Below are 17,224 nucleotides of genomic sequence, written 5' to 3'. Positions count from 1 at the left end.
AAGGTCCGAGGGGTACTCAGGCAAAACTGGGAGAGGCCATTCCCTTGCTGAGAGGACATTTGGCAGAGGCTGGGCAGCCACCCCACAGGCAAAGGTCCCAGTGGACCCTGGAGAACAACTACATTTACCGGTGCTGGAACAAGGACATTAAGGGGAAGCCTGGTGCCAGATATGTGTTGTGACTTACCATAATACCTGAAACTCTGCTGCTACACGATCACATGATCTTTTTCTGGGTGGGCTGGCACCTGGCCATGGTCTCTGGGCATTGGCAGCAAGCAGCACAGTCTCCCAAAGTTCCTAGGGATGGGCGGGCACCCGGCCATTGCTCAGTAAGACACTCCCCCAGAGGATCCCAGCGGGTCAAAGCCATAGTCCTTCAAAAGGGATTGGTTGGGAAACAGCTGCATCTGAGATAAAACTCAGGAGGGAGGTGCCACCTGGGGCTTGGTCACAGACAGTGTAAAAGTGGGGAGTGGATGGTAGCTGGAGACAAAGGAGGGGTGCACAATTGCTGGTCGGGGAGAACAGAGTTCCGATACTAGAGACTGGATGGCTGGGTGATGCCATTTTCACCCCTCCCGCACATGCACATACTCGCCTACATGCACCACAACAATCCACCCCAGTAAGCTAAGCAGCACCATCTAGTTGAGAACAGAGACTTTACACTAAGCCCTGCCCAACTGGGCCAAAGTCACTCTTCAGGAGCACCACAAGTCTCTCTGCCTACTTAGTTTATGGACTATAAAGTGCTTCCTGGTTTGACTTCTAGGAGAAACGGATGTAATTTCAATCATATTTCAGTCTGTTCGCTGGTCCATCTATTAATTTTTTTTCTTTTCTATTCTTATTCTTGAATACAGAATGGGAAGAATTTTACTTTTATTTCCAATTTTTATTAAAATATTTTTTCTTTTTCTACTATAATTTTTACTTTTCTGTAAACTTTTCAAATTCTACTTTCCTTCCATCATTTCATTTTATTCTATTTCCTTGTATTCCTTTTTCCAAATTTTCATATGTTTTCCTTTTTTTTCTTTTCTTTTTTCTTTTACTTTGTCTTTTATCTTTCCTTTTTTTCTCTAATCTATCAATCTTTTTTATCTAATCTATCCCTTCAACAACCGGATCAAAACACACCTAGGATCTAGCATCATTTATTAGATTTTGTTTGTGTGTTGTTTTTAATTTTTAACTTTATTTTTTACCTTATTAATTGCTTTTCTTCCTTCAAAATGATGGAACGAAGGAATTAACCCCAAAAGAAAGAGCAGGAAGAAATGACAGCCAGATACTGACAGACACTGATACAAGCAAGATGTCTGAACCAGAATTTAGAATCATCATAATAAGAAGAATACTAGCTGGGATTCAAAATAGATTAGAATCCCTTTCTGTGGAGATAAAAGAAGTTAAAGCTAGTTAGGATGAAATAAAAAAGGCTATAACTGAGCTGCAACCTCAAATGAATGCCACAGCAGAGGATGGATGAGGGAAAGCAGAGAATCAGCAATATAGAGGACAAACTTATGGAGAATAATGGAGCAGGATAAAAGAGGGAGACTAAGGCAAAAGAGTATGGTTTAAGAATTAGAGAACTCAGTGACTCATTTAAAAAAAATATATATCAGAATCAGGGGTCCCAGAAGATGAAGAGAGAGAAATAGGGGTAGAAGGTTTATGTGAGCAAATCAGAGTGTAAAACTTTCCTAACATGGGAAAAGACACAGACATCAAAATCCAGGAAGCACAGAAGACACCTATTAGATTCAACAAAAACTGACCATCAGCAAGGCATATTATAGTCAAATTTGCAAAATACTCAGGCAAGGAAAGAATCATGAAAGCAGCAAGGGAAAAAAAGTCCTTAATCTACAAGGGAAGACAGATCAGGTTTGCAGCAGACCTATCCACAGAAACTTGGCAAGCCAAAAAGGAGTGGAAGGATATATCAAATGTGCTGAATCAGAAAAAAAAATATGCAGCCAAGAATTCTTTATCCAGCAAGGCTGTCATTCAAAATAGAAGGAGAGATAAAAAGTTTCCCAGACAAACAAAAATTAAAGGAGTTTGTAACCACTAAACCAGCCCTGCAAGAAATTTTAAGAGGGACTCTCTGAGGGGAGAAATGGTGAAAAAAAAATAAGACCACAACAAAGACTACAACAATCCAGGTAGGTGCCTTATTCATAAGGATCCTCATAAACACTCCATCTGCCCATTGTTCTGTGGCATGGGAAAAGTAATGAAAGAATTTCTATGGCATAATAATAATGAGATAGATATAATAACAGTAATAATTATAATTATAATTATTATTCTGTAAAAGGACTTCCATGGAATAATAGCAAAAGACCCATCCTAGAGTCCTTGGAGTGCTCCTGCTAGAATTCCCACTAGTAAAAGGCCTTATTGTCTGTCCTAGCCAGATGCAGCAAACTCCGTCAAATTTAGATCCCATTCCTCCAGGACATTCACAGTTGCCTCTTATCTCTCTCTGCACATCTGCACAGACTCCAAACAAGCTATTCCTGATGTTCTAGTTTTTACTGTCATGTTAACAGCCTTTCAGATGTCTTTGAATCAGTCAGGTGGGACTTGTGTGTGTGTGTGTTTTTTTTTGTTTTTTTTTGTTTTTTTTTTTTTTTTTTTTTTTTTTTTTTTTTTTTAGCTAGAAGAGCACAAGCCCCAAGCACTATTTAGCTGTAGGGGACAGGAAAAGCATAGGCAAAAGAATTTGTGGCAGAAGTTATTCTCCCTTCCCCTTGCCTTTAAATTCAGTAGTGAGGTATGGATTTGTTTGCTGTTTCGTTATTTAAGGTGCCCCCGGTTTCATGAATAAGACTTTCTATAAAGACTTCTGGGATGCTTCCACAGGATTTGTGTGTCTAAAGAAATGGGGTCGGATCTCATCCAACCCTCCACACTCAGGAATAGGAGCATGTCTGCCACTGGACCAATACTGAGCACGCTCTGGGCTCCCATGAGGATTCTAGCCCATATTTTGTCCCTTTTCCATGACCTCTTTCAAATTCTCCCCTTCAAGTCAGTATGTCCTATAGGTAACTACATCCACCAGCTTTGGAAACAAAATCCTCCCAAGGGTAGCTTGTGGAAGCCACTCAGGTAATGGCTACTGGCTTTTGCCAAACCAGCAATTGGCATTGAACCCACATATACCCTGGGCTTAACCTTTGGGGAGGATCAAATGAATTATTCCTTTATATTGAGCAAGTTGCCAAGTTGAGTATCTGAGGGAAGGGGACAGACTTAGTGAGTTAAAGGTTGCAATTAAAAATTTCTTAGAACACTGTTGAGTTACCCCAAATTCTTCTTGGGGAGGGAGGAAGAATAGCACAAATGAATTACTTTCTGCAAAATGTATGTAAAATCTATCCTTGACCCTTATTGACTAGGAAGAGGGAAACATCTGAGGGCTATAGGCAAACAGTTGCACCTTCAAGGACACACATCACACCTACATCACACAAACTCCCACCCAAACCTTGCTGTTTATTGTGCAGATTAAGGCAGTAAACTTAAGAGCAAGAGCAATTTGGTGCCAAACACTGCTATCCCCTCCCTAAGTATCAGTGTCTGTAAAGTCCTTCAGAGGCCTTCCCTGCCATCATTTTCAGCCATGTCTCCTCTCTACCCTTACTTATTCCCTCTTAAGGAGCAAGACAGGCCTGATCAGTTTCCTTGGGGTCTATCACATGCTTCACTATCTCCAGGCCTTTATCATGCTGCCAGACAACGTTCTTTCCACTTTATCAGTGGAGATGAAGATACCAATGCCTTAGTGAGTACTTCCTGTGTAGTAAGCATAGTGCTTTGATCTCTACATTACCTCATTTAATCCTCATTTATGAGATGGTTCTAATATGATATGTGACTTTGAGAAAGTAATTTCAAATTTCTGAGCTTCTATTTTCATATTGGCAAAACAGGGACAAGAAGAACACCCATCTCATGCTTTCAGATTTCATGGGATAATCCACATAACACTCTGAGCATAGTCTCTAGGTTTTAGTAAGTGCTCAGTAAATGTGAGATAACACCAGTAATATTCCCATTATTTTTTACAGATAAAGGTTTAGAGGCAATAAAGCACTCTTCGAAAGTTGTACAGATACTGAGCGGTTCAGCTGGGATTCATGTGTCAAACTTCAGCATCTTTGCCCTTAACCATAATACTCTGCTACTTCTGGATACCACTCATCTTGCTAGATGAATTTTAAGTCCTTTCTCTGACAAATTTTCAGGAGCTCACAGTAAACTTTCTCTGTCTTCTGAATTCATAACATTTATTATCTATGTCACTTATTTACTTTAGCATGTTCTAATCTATATTTCACATTGTAACCTAAATGGTAATCCACAACGTGTAAACTCAATCATGTTGATTGAGTGTGCTGCCATGGGAGGGAGATGAAAACTAATGGAAGCTTTGCATAAATGAGTGCAAGATTGCAGTTATGGTAAATGCCATGAAGGAGAGATGTTGGATGCTTATGAGTGTGATGGAGGAGATGTCAGATATAGTCAGAGAAACAGTGAAGGACAGTTTGAGATATGAACAAAGAGAAGTTGCCAAGGTAAAGAGGAGAAGGAAGAGCATTCCAGGCAGGGGGCACAGCATATGCAAAAGTGCAGAGATCTCATGATGGAAAGCATAATGGAGCATTCGAGGGATCAGAAACTGGTAAGCATCTGTAGTGGACATGGGCAGAGGAAACTGCAAAATTCAATGGAGACCAGGCATTGAAGAGTTCTAAAGGCCATGTTAAGAAGTCTAAATTTAATTTAGACAATGGAAAAATTTGAGAAGGATATGATGTAATTAGTTTTTTTTTTTTAATGTGACAGAAAACACATCCTTGCCTGTGGTGAAGGGGCTAGATTATACAGGGGCAATATGCATGCAGGGAGACGATCAGGGGGCTTGTGCAGCATTCCACATGAGATATGGCAATATCTCAGATAAAAATGATGGCATAATGGCAGTGAGATATAGTCAGGGAGGTCAGAGGTGCCTTCTCTAAGGTGACAGTTGAGCAGAGATATGAAGAAACCTACAGCCTCTTCATCATGTCTACCAGCCAACATCTGTACTTTCACTCTTAGAGATGGTTAACTTTATGTGTCAACTTGATTGGGCCATGATACCCATATATTGGGTGAAACACTGCATGATACTGTAAGGTGTTTTTTAGATGGCATTAACATTGAAATCAGTAGACTTAGAGTAAAAAAGATTATGCTCTATACTGCATGATGTGGATGGGCCCCATATAGTCAGTTGAAAGTCTGAAGAGAAAACAGACTGAGACCCTCTGAAGAGGAGGAAATTCTGTCTGCAGTCTACTTTTGTTTTTTGGGGTCTTTTTTATTTAATTTAATTTTAATCCCAGTATAGTTACCATACAGTGTTATATTAGTTTCAGGTATACAATATAGTGATTCAGCAATTCCATATATTACTCAATGCTCATCAAGATAAGAATACTCTCTGGACTCCAGTACAGCATCAGCCTTTCTCTGCATCTCCAGCATGCTGGCCAACGATGCAGGTTTTAGTCAGTCTCTCTCTCTCTCTCTCTCTCTCTCTCTCTTTCTCTCTCTCTCAATCTCTCTCGGTGTGTGTGTGTGTGTGTGTGTGTATACACACACACACACACACACACACTCATGTTATTATAGAAGACTAGTTGTTTTCTCCCATTATAAGCCAATACTTTCATCAGATCCCAGCCCCTCTTGACCACTGAAAGATTTGCTAGCGTTTTTTTCCCTTTCTCCTATGTCATCAGTTTTTGTTTTGTTTTCTTTTGCTGCTGGATTGTTTGTAGCATCGGGCCTATTTCCCATCCTAAAAAAGATCTCCTTTTCTACATTCCTTGGAAAAATGGCTGATTCCAGATCTGGGGAAGAAAATATACAAGATAAGCCTGCAACGTTTTGTTGCACCAAAGAGCAAGGAAGCTATCAAAAACCATTAGGATCATGTCTAAAAGACTCAGGAATCTATTTGAATAGGCTCGTATTGACCAATGATGGGACAGTTGGAGTACTAATAAGGATAATAAATTCAGTGGATTGGAACATACCAAATAGTTTTAAATTTATGTTTATTTTTCTTAATAATATGTAAAAGTAAAATTATTGGACACTTTTAGAAATTACTAAGGAACCAATTCAAAATTTTTAAAACATAAATAAACAGAAAGCATGAGAATTTTTCCTGCCTTTCCTATTGGGGCTGTAACTTTGATAACCTAATAGAAGTTTTTCTTTATAGATGATTGACATTAATAAATGGAGAACAAAAGATACAATTAGAATATCCCCATTTTGCAGCTCTTAATAAAATAATGGTGTATGTGTATATTTGTATGTGTATATACACATATATACACACAAACATGTTTGCATATTTATGTGTATGTGTGCAAGTGTGCATTTGTATGCTGGATCTAATACAGCCATAACTATTAGATAGTGGCAATACAGGGGACAGAATGGCATGTTAAATGACATTAATAATGTCATTAGCAAAATCTCCATTATGAGATATTATACAGAACAAAAATAATTGCAAGAACAAAGGAAGAACAGAAGGAAAGAATAAAAGAAGGCAGGAAAGAAGGCAGGAAGGAGGGAAAGAAAGAGAGCGCAGACTGACAGTTTAATTAAAACAGATTTAAAACAGAAAAGCGGTTACCTCTGGGGGAGTGGTATAGATGAGTAAGGGGCATGAGGAAATCTGGGGTGCTAGGTATGTTCTATATTTTAATCTGGATATTAGGTATACACAAATTCATTGAGCTGTATATCTTAGTTTATTTTTCTCTCTTTACTATATTTTATATCTTCATAAAAATGTGGAAGAGAGAGACTAATTTAAAAGACATGCCAACTACATGAAACATATGGGCCTTATTTGGAGCTTTATTTAAACAAAGAAACTGAAAACAGATGAGACAACTGAAGATGTGTGAACTGTGACTGCTCATTAATGCATTACGGATGTGTTTCTTAGTAGTGTTTCATCTTTTGGAGGTATGTTCTGCAGTATTTACGGGTAGAGTGATATCGTGTCCAGCATGTGAGAGGCAATGCTGCAGTAGGGTTACACACATAAGGATTTCACCTGCCAGGAAGAGAGAGACCTGAATAGAGAAGAAGGTTGTGCATCTTAGGCCAAAGTCTTCGGTCAGTGAAGGTGAGTGTGCAGAAGGTTAGTAGATAACAGGGGAGGCAGCCCAATGGCACAAATCTCAGAGGAACAGAATTTTCACAAGCAGGTAGAGTAGCAGCCCTCTGAAACATCCAGGAGCGATCAACTGCCCTCTTGGCTCAAAGGTTGGAGCTGGTAAGAAAATAAATAGCACCTGCATGCCTGATTCTGCTGTAATTGTCACACACATCTTGTGCTCCCTGGTACAGTTTGTTAAAGATTTCACATCTGTCATTTTATTAATTATAATTTGTTTTAAAATGTGTCTTCTTATCTACATAGTAGCATTAAAAACAATCTTGCCAATTAGATTCCCTTTAACCATAACATAGAATGATGAATAAACAAGATACTGAGAAAAGATCAAGTAAATAAGCTAAATGTATTTTGTATAAAATCAAAATCTTGTTGATAAATTTCTATCAAGATGTTCCCACTGGGGGGGAAAGACAAATAAACCTAGAATTATTCTAAAAATGAACACATCAGTACAGCATACCTACTATATTTCAAGTACTATAAATGTAGAAATACTGTATTGTTGTGGAGGTTGGATCTCCCTGTACATTTCCAAATTTATAGCTACACCCACCCAACAGGTGTCAAATCTAACACATGCCTATCTAAGCCTTGGCGATGGATAAATAAGAATTGTTTTAATCCCTCTCATGCTTTGTTGTTCCATATATACCCTTGTAAGTATATTACAGTTAATATAAGAGGCTTAAGCAATTATGAGTTTATTTTTCACCCTAATAAGACACAGTTACACAAATTCACCAATGCCTGGGGTTATTCTTATTGTCTGCCATTTTTAGCATGGCTCTTCCATCCTAATGTTCTCTACCTCCATCTTCATAAGCTGAATTCCAGTCAAGAAGAGGAAGGAGCAAGAAAGCAGGGGCATTGCACTTATTAAAAAAAGAACAATTTGCTAAAACCCCCAGTAACTGCATTTAGATAGCATTGCCCAGAACCATGGCACACAATCACAGGTAGCTGCAAAGGAATCTGGGAAACATGTCTTTTTTTTTTTTTTAATTTTTTTTTTCAACGTTTTATTTATTTTTGGGACAGAGAGAGACAGAGCATGAACGGGGGAGGGGCAGAGAGAAAGGGAGACACAGAGTCGGAAACAGGCTCCAGGCTCTGAGCCATCAGCCCAGAGCCCGACGCGGGGCTCGAACTCACGGACCGCGAGATCGTGACCTGGCTGAAGTCGGACGCTTAACCGACTGCGCCCCCCAGGCGCCCCTGGGAAACATGTCTTAAAAAAAAAAAAAGCTGGGTACATTGTCATCCCAAATTAAATTGGGTTTGCTAGTGATGAAGAAGTAAAAGTAAAAGTGGGTATTTCACCTATAACTAGCAACATTTATCATAGGTATATAATATAGACACATATATACACATATATACAACTAGATATGCAAACATATTAAGGACTAAATTATAGAAAAGATTAGAACAAATACTATTTCTTTTTTTTCCTCTATGTACAAGCTTTACAAATCTATTAAGAGGATCTGCCTTGGGATATTAGTTTATACTACTCTTGTATTTCTCTAGTAATATTTAAATATCTCATGCCTCTCATACACATTGGGGATTAGTCTCAATTTTCAAGGACTAAGATACCTAATTAAAGCAGAAAGCCTTACTAAATCACATCAAATTATACCCTTTGGGGGCAAAAGGATGTATAGCAATGAAAGACATATATACAGTGTCAAATTAGTTCTATTTTTGCATTTCTTTTTTCTTTGCTCTTCCCCTTTTTCCTAAATACATCTTCCCAGAAGAACTACCCTTCCCTCACTCTTCAGGGCTTCCTTCCTCTTAACTGCTCACATATTCACTCTTTCCAATTTTGAAGGTTTTTGAAATATCCAAGAAAAATATTTGATCTCAGAGATATGAAAGGAAAGATTTTGTCTTCAGCCATCCTTATGAATCCCCCAGTCTTTACAGATTTAAAACATTCCCGGAGCACTAATACAGGAATTTTTCACAATTTTATTATTTAAAATATTTATAATTCTCAATTATGCAAGTAATGGGCAATTTTATTGCATTTATCATAGCTCTAATTTTTGCCAGTCAGTGTGCTTACTATGTAGGCAGTTTATAAAATGGAAAGGATATACGCAGTCAAGTTTATCTTTCAACTCTCTCTTGTATTTACTGCACCTTCAACCAGCCAGGTTCCAGGGATGAATATCTACAAGTGCCATCCATGCAATACCCTGCCCAATGAAGAGAACCTCAGGAAATGTAATGGGTCTTCCTTGACCCATAACATCTGTGTGGCTTGGACCGCTGCTGAGAGCCTGAGCTCCATTTCTCTTGTCAAGAGAGGTTACTAAGACCTAGAAAACATCCCAAAGGAGTGTGAGGTGGATGAAAGGTATGGAAGGGAAGCACAGCTCAGAAAATGACACAGCAACAAGTCTTACTAGCTCAAAAAGATAAATTCTATTTAGGGAATGTAAAGTTCATGGCATCAGAGACTTTGCAAAGCCTTTGCTAGTTCCAGGCTTGTAGGATGTCCAGCCCCAGTTGTTAATCTGCATCTTGGCCATCCATTATTGAGATCATTCCTTCAAGGTTTCCAGCTGTGAGCTGGGTCACCTTCGTCTGGCTCTCAACTGTACCTCGTGGACACTGTATCTACACTTTCTCTATTGTTATCTATAATTGTCTCAGAGCCCTCAGTTACTCTTACTGATAACTTATTAAGAAACCTGTGTGATATATTCCTAGCACTATTCTAAGCAAAATATAACTTAATCCTCACAAAGGTTCTATGAGGTAGTTACTATTATCACTACTATTTTTCTCACGAAGAAAACACAGAGATCAGGTAATTTGCTCAGCATCATTTAGTTAGTCAGTGGTGGGTCTGGAATGACACCCAGGTTTTTTGGCTCCAGCCTTTAACCACCAAGCAATTGTGTCCCATCTCATTGTACTAAGGAGCCTTGGCTTTTACGTTGTCAAATTTTACTGATCAAGAAATTCCTATGAAAGCTCCTGTGAAAGATGGTTGTTCAGCTCTGATTTGTATTACTTCCTTCCTTGTGTAGAAATTTGTTACCCAAGTTTGTCACCCAAGTCATCAATGGTGAATCTAATCTTGTATGACTGGTTTCATGTCCAATAAAAAGGACAGGTAGAAGTTGAGATCTCCAGTTAGGAGAGTGCTGTTATTTCTCTTCCTTCTCTCTCTCTAATGAGACACAAATGAGAGATCTGCAATTTGGCCTCTCTATTCCATTAGCCAGGATACTGGCTAAAATTTGGAGGCAAACCAGCAGGGTTGTAATACCTGAGCCACCCTTGGAAACCAAGTCACTATCATAGTTTGGCAAAGCATGGTGAAATGTTCCAAACTCACATGTTTTATTTTAGTTGAAATAGAATTGAATAAATAGCCAAAGCCAACCTGTGTGATGGCATCACAATGGAGAGAAAAGTCAGAACCAAGGAATGTGCATCTTTTTATCCACTGGCTTCAAAAGTTCCTATTCCGGGGCGCCTGGGTGGCGCAGTCCGTTAAGCGTCCGACTTCAGCCAGGTCACGATCTCGCAGTCCGTGAGTTCGAGCCCCGCGTCGGGCTCTGGGCTGATGGCTCAGAGCCTGGAGCCTGTTTCCGATTCTGTGTCTCCCTCTCTCTCTGCCCCTCCCCCGTTCATGCTCTGTCTCTCTCTGTCCCAAAAATAAATAAACGTTGAAAAAAAAAAAAGTTCCTATTCCTTCCTTTTGTCCTCAAGCTAATCAGGACTGCATACCTAGCTTCTCTTACATGATCAATTTTGACCTAAAACCAAAATGTTCTGACTTCCCATTGGGTAAGAGGCACACAACTAGGCCCTGAAGATAGAACAGTGAGCTGGACACAGCCTCACAACAGATGGTTCAACCATAAAATAGCAATATGAGTTCTAAGAAAAATTAAAGTGTGTGATGGGATTTCCAGGAGAATTAGTCAACTAAACCATGGGGTTATGAACGCTTGCAGAAAGCAAGAGATGTCTAGGCTGGGGAGGATGTCCTGAGGCTCTGTGTTTCTAGCAGTGCCTGGTTACCTAAGCAGGAAGTAAACTGGGAGCTGCCTGCTACACTGGCACAAGTCTGAAAAAACACACAGACTAAGCAAAAGAAAATAGCTTTATATTTTATAGGTTATTTAAACAGGTTTGTGGTTTAAATTTAAGGGGGAAATATAGAACTATTCTAAGCCTTTAGCAGAAAAACTACGTGGAGGAAACCCACTTTCTTTTCAACTTCCCAACTTCTTACATAGTGGATTTTCTTGGAGCAAAGTGAGCATAGTTCTTCCACAGCTGTTTCTGGTCATTTCTGCTGGTCACTCTGTGTGGTGGTTTCCACAACTGCTGGGTCACCATAGCAAAGGCAACATGAAACTATGACCCTTCTTGCTGTGGAGGAAGACCCACTTGTGACAGGGCTGGGATGCTGTTAAGCCCCAATTCGGATTTTCTTTCTTTCCTGGGAAGAGGGCCCTCTTACATCTTCTATTCAAACAATGTATTCATGCTATTATATAGGATGACCATTAAATATCCACTTCTCAATGAAAGAAAAGCCAGTCATGAAAGGCCTAAATGTGGAATGGCTTTATGTAGACAACCTTAGTTTTAGAAACAAAAACTTAAGTTTCTGATATGCTTTAATTTAAAACATTTGCTCTTTCCAGAGAGAAAAGAATTTCATCATTTGGATGGCTCCTCTCTCTCTATGCTAAAGACTAGGTAACATACATGAATAAGAGGAAACGACTTCTAAAATTATGTAAGTCCTAGAGAAATAATAAAATAACTAAAGAGACTGTTCATGAAATGTGAAGGGAAACAGAGTGGACAAAATAGAATAGTACTCCATGCTATATATAGTGAGGCTTCTGAGGCCAGGTTTATCTTTCTTTTTGGGAAATCATGACAAGTGTGCAAGCAATGTATCATGCAGTAAATCAGGGTCTGCCACCTTCTTCTGAAGAGTAGCTATGTTTTATTTCCTTGAAGCTTAACCAAAGGTGAGACTACTGTAGGTATTGCCAATGAAACCTGTGTATCCAGGCATATAGAAGAAGTAGGCTCATAGTACCCAATCAGTAACTGTTGCAGACAAAGTGTATTGACTATCTACAAATCCATTCCCTCCTTTTTATGCATAACAGAGCTCTGTTTGCTTGGGCATGGAGGTGTGTCCAACACAGGAGAGATGACTACCCCCATAATGCTGGAGTGACTTTGTGACACAATTATAATGAAGTAGAAGTAGAAGACTGCTACAAGCTCTGGGTAAACATCTGCTTTTCCTATTAAAAGCAAAGATATGGTTACTTGAACACAATTGTGATAACTGGAACAGCAGCAGCCATGCTATCCCCAAGGAGTCACCTCAGCACACTAAAAATGACACGGCAGAGAGAAGATGTTTAGATCTTTCTTAACAGTGTTGAGCAGCTGTACCTACCCTGGACAACCTAACTCTGGAATGGTGAGAAAATTGTTATGTACAAGTAAGTTTTTACTCAACACAATAATTCTATTACTCATATCCTTAGAAGCATATGTGGGAAGAGATGAAGATCATGCTCTTCCTCCTCCACGCCCATCACCACCCTCTCACCCCTGCCTGTGCCCCAACTCCCACCATGGAGAGCAGCCTGTTAGAGTAGAAAAATATCTGGGTTGGAATAAGAATACCTGAGTTCATTCCAGCTACATAACCTAATAACAATATAATACTCTCAATTTCTTCTATAAAAAATCAAGACTATGATATGAGTTAACAGTACATTTGCCAAATAACATAAAAAGTGATGGTTGCCTTAGAGTCTCAGTAAATCAGAAAGTGGATAGGGTAGAAAATCTCAATCAATCAAAAAAGTAGATGGGGGTAGGGGATAAATAGCATTTTTTAATTCTCTCTGGATAAGCTTCAATGTCACCCAGTTTCTACCACCATATTCTGCATTTCCAGAATATCTAGTCCCCTTGTTATCTTATTAGTTTAGTCCTACTCAGAGTTACTTGACCTTCGCTATGGGCAGGTAACCAAAGCTATCTATATTTTGTAGACTTCTTGTAGCAAGAACTAGTAGTTTTTCTCTGCTTTGGGTTTATTAAATTGACATATATAGAAGAGATATGACATATAATTTTACATATTGGAAAGATCATTTCTCTATGCCCAACATTTTTTTTTTCAATTGAAAATGAAGTCAGCAGTGCAGTTGGTGAAGGTACCCCTGTTGTTTAATCCTTATTTAATGTAAACCAATCCTCATGAGAAGACACTGGAAGGATCAACTCCCAATATAATGTGCAGATTGAGGCTATGAGTTTCCATTAGCCTTATGACAATTTACACAATCAGATTCTAGTATCTCAAGAACTAATGAAACTTAGATCTTCTTTTGCTTCTAAGATCCACCTTGATTTTTAAAAGCTATTATGAAAATACACCTAAAGAAAACACAAGAAACTAAAATTATACCTACAATAAACATAAGATGTGAGTACATGTTACATGATATTAAGTTTTTTACAATTCTGGTTGTTTTTAATTGAACACTTGTTGCTCTAACTAAATGGAATTCACTATGCAAAGCAGACTGCTCAGGCAATTGAGCCATCTGACTGGGAAATTCTTTACAGTCTTTATAAAAAAGACAGCAATCTCTCGCCTTAACTATGTTTTGTCAGGGCTTTCAACTACCCTCTGGGAAATTCAGAGAAGGCATAGTCAGCCCTGGTGTCTAGATGTGAGCTTTTAATGAAGGAATGTATTGTTCTGCTCTCCCACTCAATAGAGCACGGTGGGTGGGTTTGCTTCACGAAGACTCACTCACCCAGTGGATGACAGGCAATGAGGTGTCCCCAGTTGTCCCATGATTAATAATAAGGGCACACTTAGAAGAGCAAAGTTGCACATGATAGAGTCTTACACAGACTAATGTCCCCAGCAGGAAGAAATCTTTTTCTAATGAATTCATGTTTTCTTTACTGCTATTTTGTCAAGGGGCCATGTAGTACTGAAACACAAAGCTAACAAAAACAAATATATATTTTTAAACACCATTAAGAGCAGCATTTTACTCACAGCAGTCTGCATTGATTTTGTCAAAACGAAAACTGTCTCTGAGCCTCAGTTTCCTTGTCCTTAGAATAAGATTATAGTAAGCAGCCTCTAATTTTCCTTTCTCTTATAAGGTTCTGTTATGGAGCCCAACACTCTCTGATTTAAAGAAGACTTGCTTCTTTACAGTTACTGAATTGAGGCTGAACATTTTTGTGTCAGATACCATCTGGGCTATGTAGGAGTTGTGAGACTTTTACCAAATTATCTAGACTGTCTTAACTTTATTTTTCTCATCTATAAAATGGGCATAATAATGGCACTTCATTCATGGGGTTATTAGGAAGCTCTAAGTAGATCTTACTTGGAAAGCACTTGGAATAATGACTGCTGTGATGCAGACTCAATACATGTTGGTTATCTTCATTATCACAGAAAGGCACCTGTGGTCACTGATACTGTGGGATTTAGATTGCACCATGGACTTCCCTGACCAGAAAATTCTCCCCTAGCCCTCTGCCAAGAGTTTTACAGGTTGAAGTAGATGTCTGTGAATTTAAAACAGCCTCTTTTAATATGTAAGTATTCCTGAAGGATGAACAAATTAAGCTACTGCCAGTAATTCACTCTTTGATGTATATTATTTTATTATGTCCTCTGGCTAGTTGGGGACAATGTGCCGAGAGCCAGCTTGTTCTGGGGGAGGAATGGAAGAGAATTTATGCAATACCAAGCCACTCTGGATGGCATATGGGGGTGGGCAGCACAGGGCCAGAGAAACTGGCAGAGAAAAGAACAGCAGGCAGATGAACCAGACACCAAAAATGACTTGGTCTAAGGCCAGACTTGATTCTTGAAATAGTAACCTGTTACTACTTTGAGGCAGGAACCAAGTTCTGTTCATCTGTACACCCCAGAACCTAACACGGTAGCATAGTAATAAGAATATAGGAGCTAATCAATGTGTTAAATTGGGTATCAGTGCACAACAGCCCACTTCTTTTTTTTTCTTTTTCTTTGTAAGTAAATTCTTACTGGATCACAGCCAGGCCCATTCGTGTGTGCACTATCTATGGCTGCTTTTATGTTCAATAACAGATGTGAGTAGTTGTGACAGAGACTGCATGGCCTGAAAAGCCTACAATATTGGCTATTTTTGCAATCTGGCCCTATACAGGTAAAGTACACCAAACTTTGCATTAAATAATTGATGAACGCATAAGTGAATGAATAAATGTAATTGTACAATTTCTTAAAACACATTTCAAAAAAAAAAAACTAATAAAGACAAGAAGAATGGCCAGTTTTTGCTTTAGGACAAAGAAAATGGTAAAAACAGAGAAGAGACAGATAAATAGAGTTGGAAGCTCACTACTGCTAAATAATGAACCACATTCAAACTCACTCTCTTTAGCATGTACTTGTGTTCTGTTTATTTTCAAAATCTATGTTCAAAGCATTCCATGTTTGGTGGATGTGGTGGGGGTAGAGTGTGGTAAGAGTAATAAATAGTCAAGGACAAATAATCTGAGACCTTTTCCAGGATTTTATTGTGGAATCAAATCACATAGCAGAGAGAATACTTTTTATTTACCTTGCTAATTTCTGCACTGCTCATCAAAGGAAGGAAGACAAGTTGAAAGGGTAATTAGTATACTTGGTGTACCTGGAAGACGGGCACCATTTTGTAAAGTAAGTACTCCTTAGTTGGGCATTAGTAACCACTTGAACCCTATGACCCTGAAGAGATTTGGGTCTGGAATCTTTGCTCCAAACTACTCATTAAGTTTAATGTACAGTGGACTGCCAGATTTCTCTAACTTTGAGCCAGAGAAAACCAAGAAGGGATAAAAAAAAGAAGCCATTTTACCAGCAGGGGCACTGCTGACCTCATAACTTGATGACTTTAAGGAGTGTTTGGAGTTTGAAGTAGAAGAGTAGAACACACATGTGAGATGTTCTGTGGTTAAGAGTTTGGACTGACTTCTAAATTTTTTTTTAATATTTATTTTTGAGAGAGAGACAGAAAGCGAGTCAGGGAGGGGAAGAGAGGGAGGGAGACACAGAATCTGGAGCTGTCAGCACAGAGCTGGACGCGGGGCTCTAACCCATGAACTGGGAGATCATGACCTGAGCCAAAGTTAGACGCTTAACTGACTGAGCCACCCAGGTGCCCCTGGACTGACTTTTAAAAACTTAGTTATTGTTCTCCTAAAGCAACCCCAAATTGTGTGAAGACAGTCCCTCAGAATAACTTAGACTAAAAACTATGGTGACTTTATGTGATGGCTGGTTTATTTGGTTCCTTAATCTGCTTTTAATATTGCCAAGTTTTAATCAGACTGTGCTATGAGGATGAAATTAAGATGTAAAACAGGATCAGTCTGTTGACTAACACACTCTAAATATCACAACTCCTGGGGAAGAGATGGAAGCCACAAAAAACTGGAAATCCTACCAGCTCCTGGGAAATAAGCAAAGGAAGAAAGATGTTGCCTTATCCAAGGAATAAGTCACTGCCCTTGCCCCCTGGCTGATGTGAAAAGAGACCCAAATTGTGGCCATTGCCATTTTTCTTGTTCCAGTATGTGCTCCTAGCTCAAAGGGAAACCAGTTCGTTTCATAAAGAGTTCCATATTTTTTTTTGTACCAGCTATATATCACATTTGCTTTTACTCCACTGAAGAGAAGTTCTCTCTTGCTTTCATTTAAGGAATGTTTTGTGAATGGCAACAGGCAGGTAGGTAATTTCCAACCACAAGCCTCTGGCCAGAAACCCAGCTCAGAAGTTTCCCCTTCAAACTTGTTTTATTCTTTCTCTTCATCTTTGTCGCCATCAAAACATTTGCCAGGGACTTATAATTCAGGCAGTA

The 17,224-nt window shown here is 39.0% G+C and overlaps 1 protein-coding gene across 2 annotated transcripts in view; it reads right to left on the bottom strand.

Annotated features, from left to right (window-relative positions):
• The window catches only part of MACROD2 (mono-ADP ribosylhydrolase 2), a 2,046,639-nt gene that overhangs the window by 597,446 nt on the left and 1,431,969 nt on the right, over positions 1-17,224 (bottom strand). The window lies entirely within an intron of this gene.

The sequence above is a fragment of the Leopardus geoffroyi genome, chromosome A3 (genome assembly GCF_018350155.1).
Source record: "Leopardus geoffroyi isolate Oge1 chromosome A3, O.geoffroyi_Oge1_pat1.0, whole genome shotgun sequence".
NCBI lineage: Eukaryota > Metazoa > Chordata > Mammalia > Carnivora > Felidae > Leopardus > Leopardus geoffroyi.
This window is presented reverse-complemented; position numbering and strand designations above follow the sequence as displayed.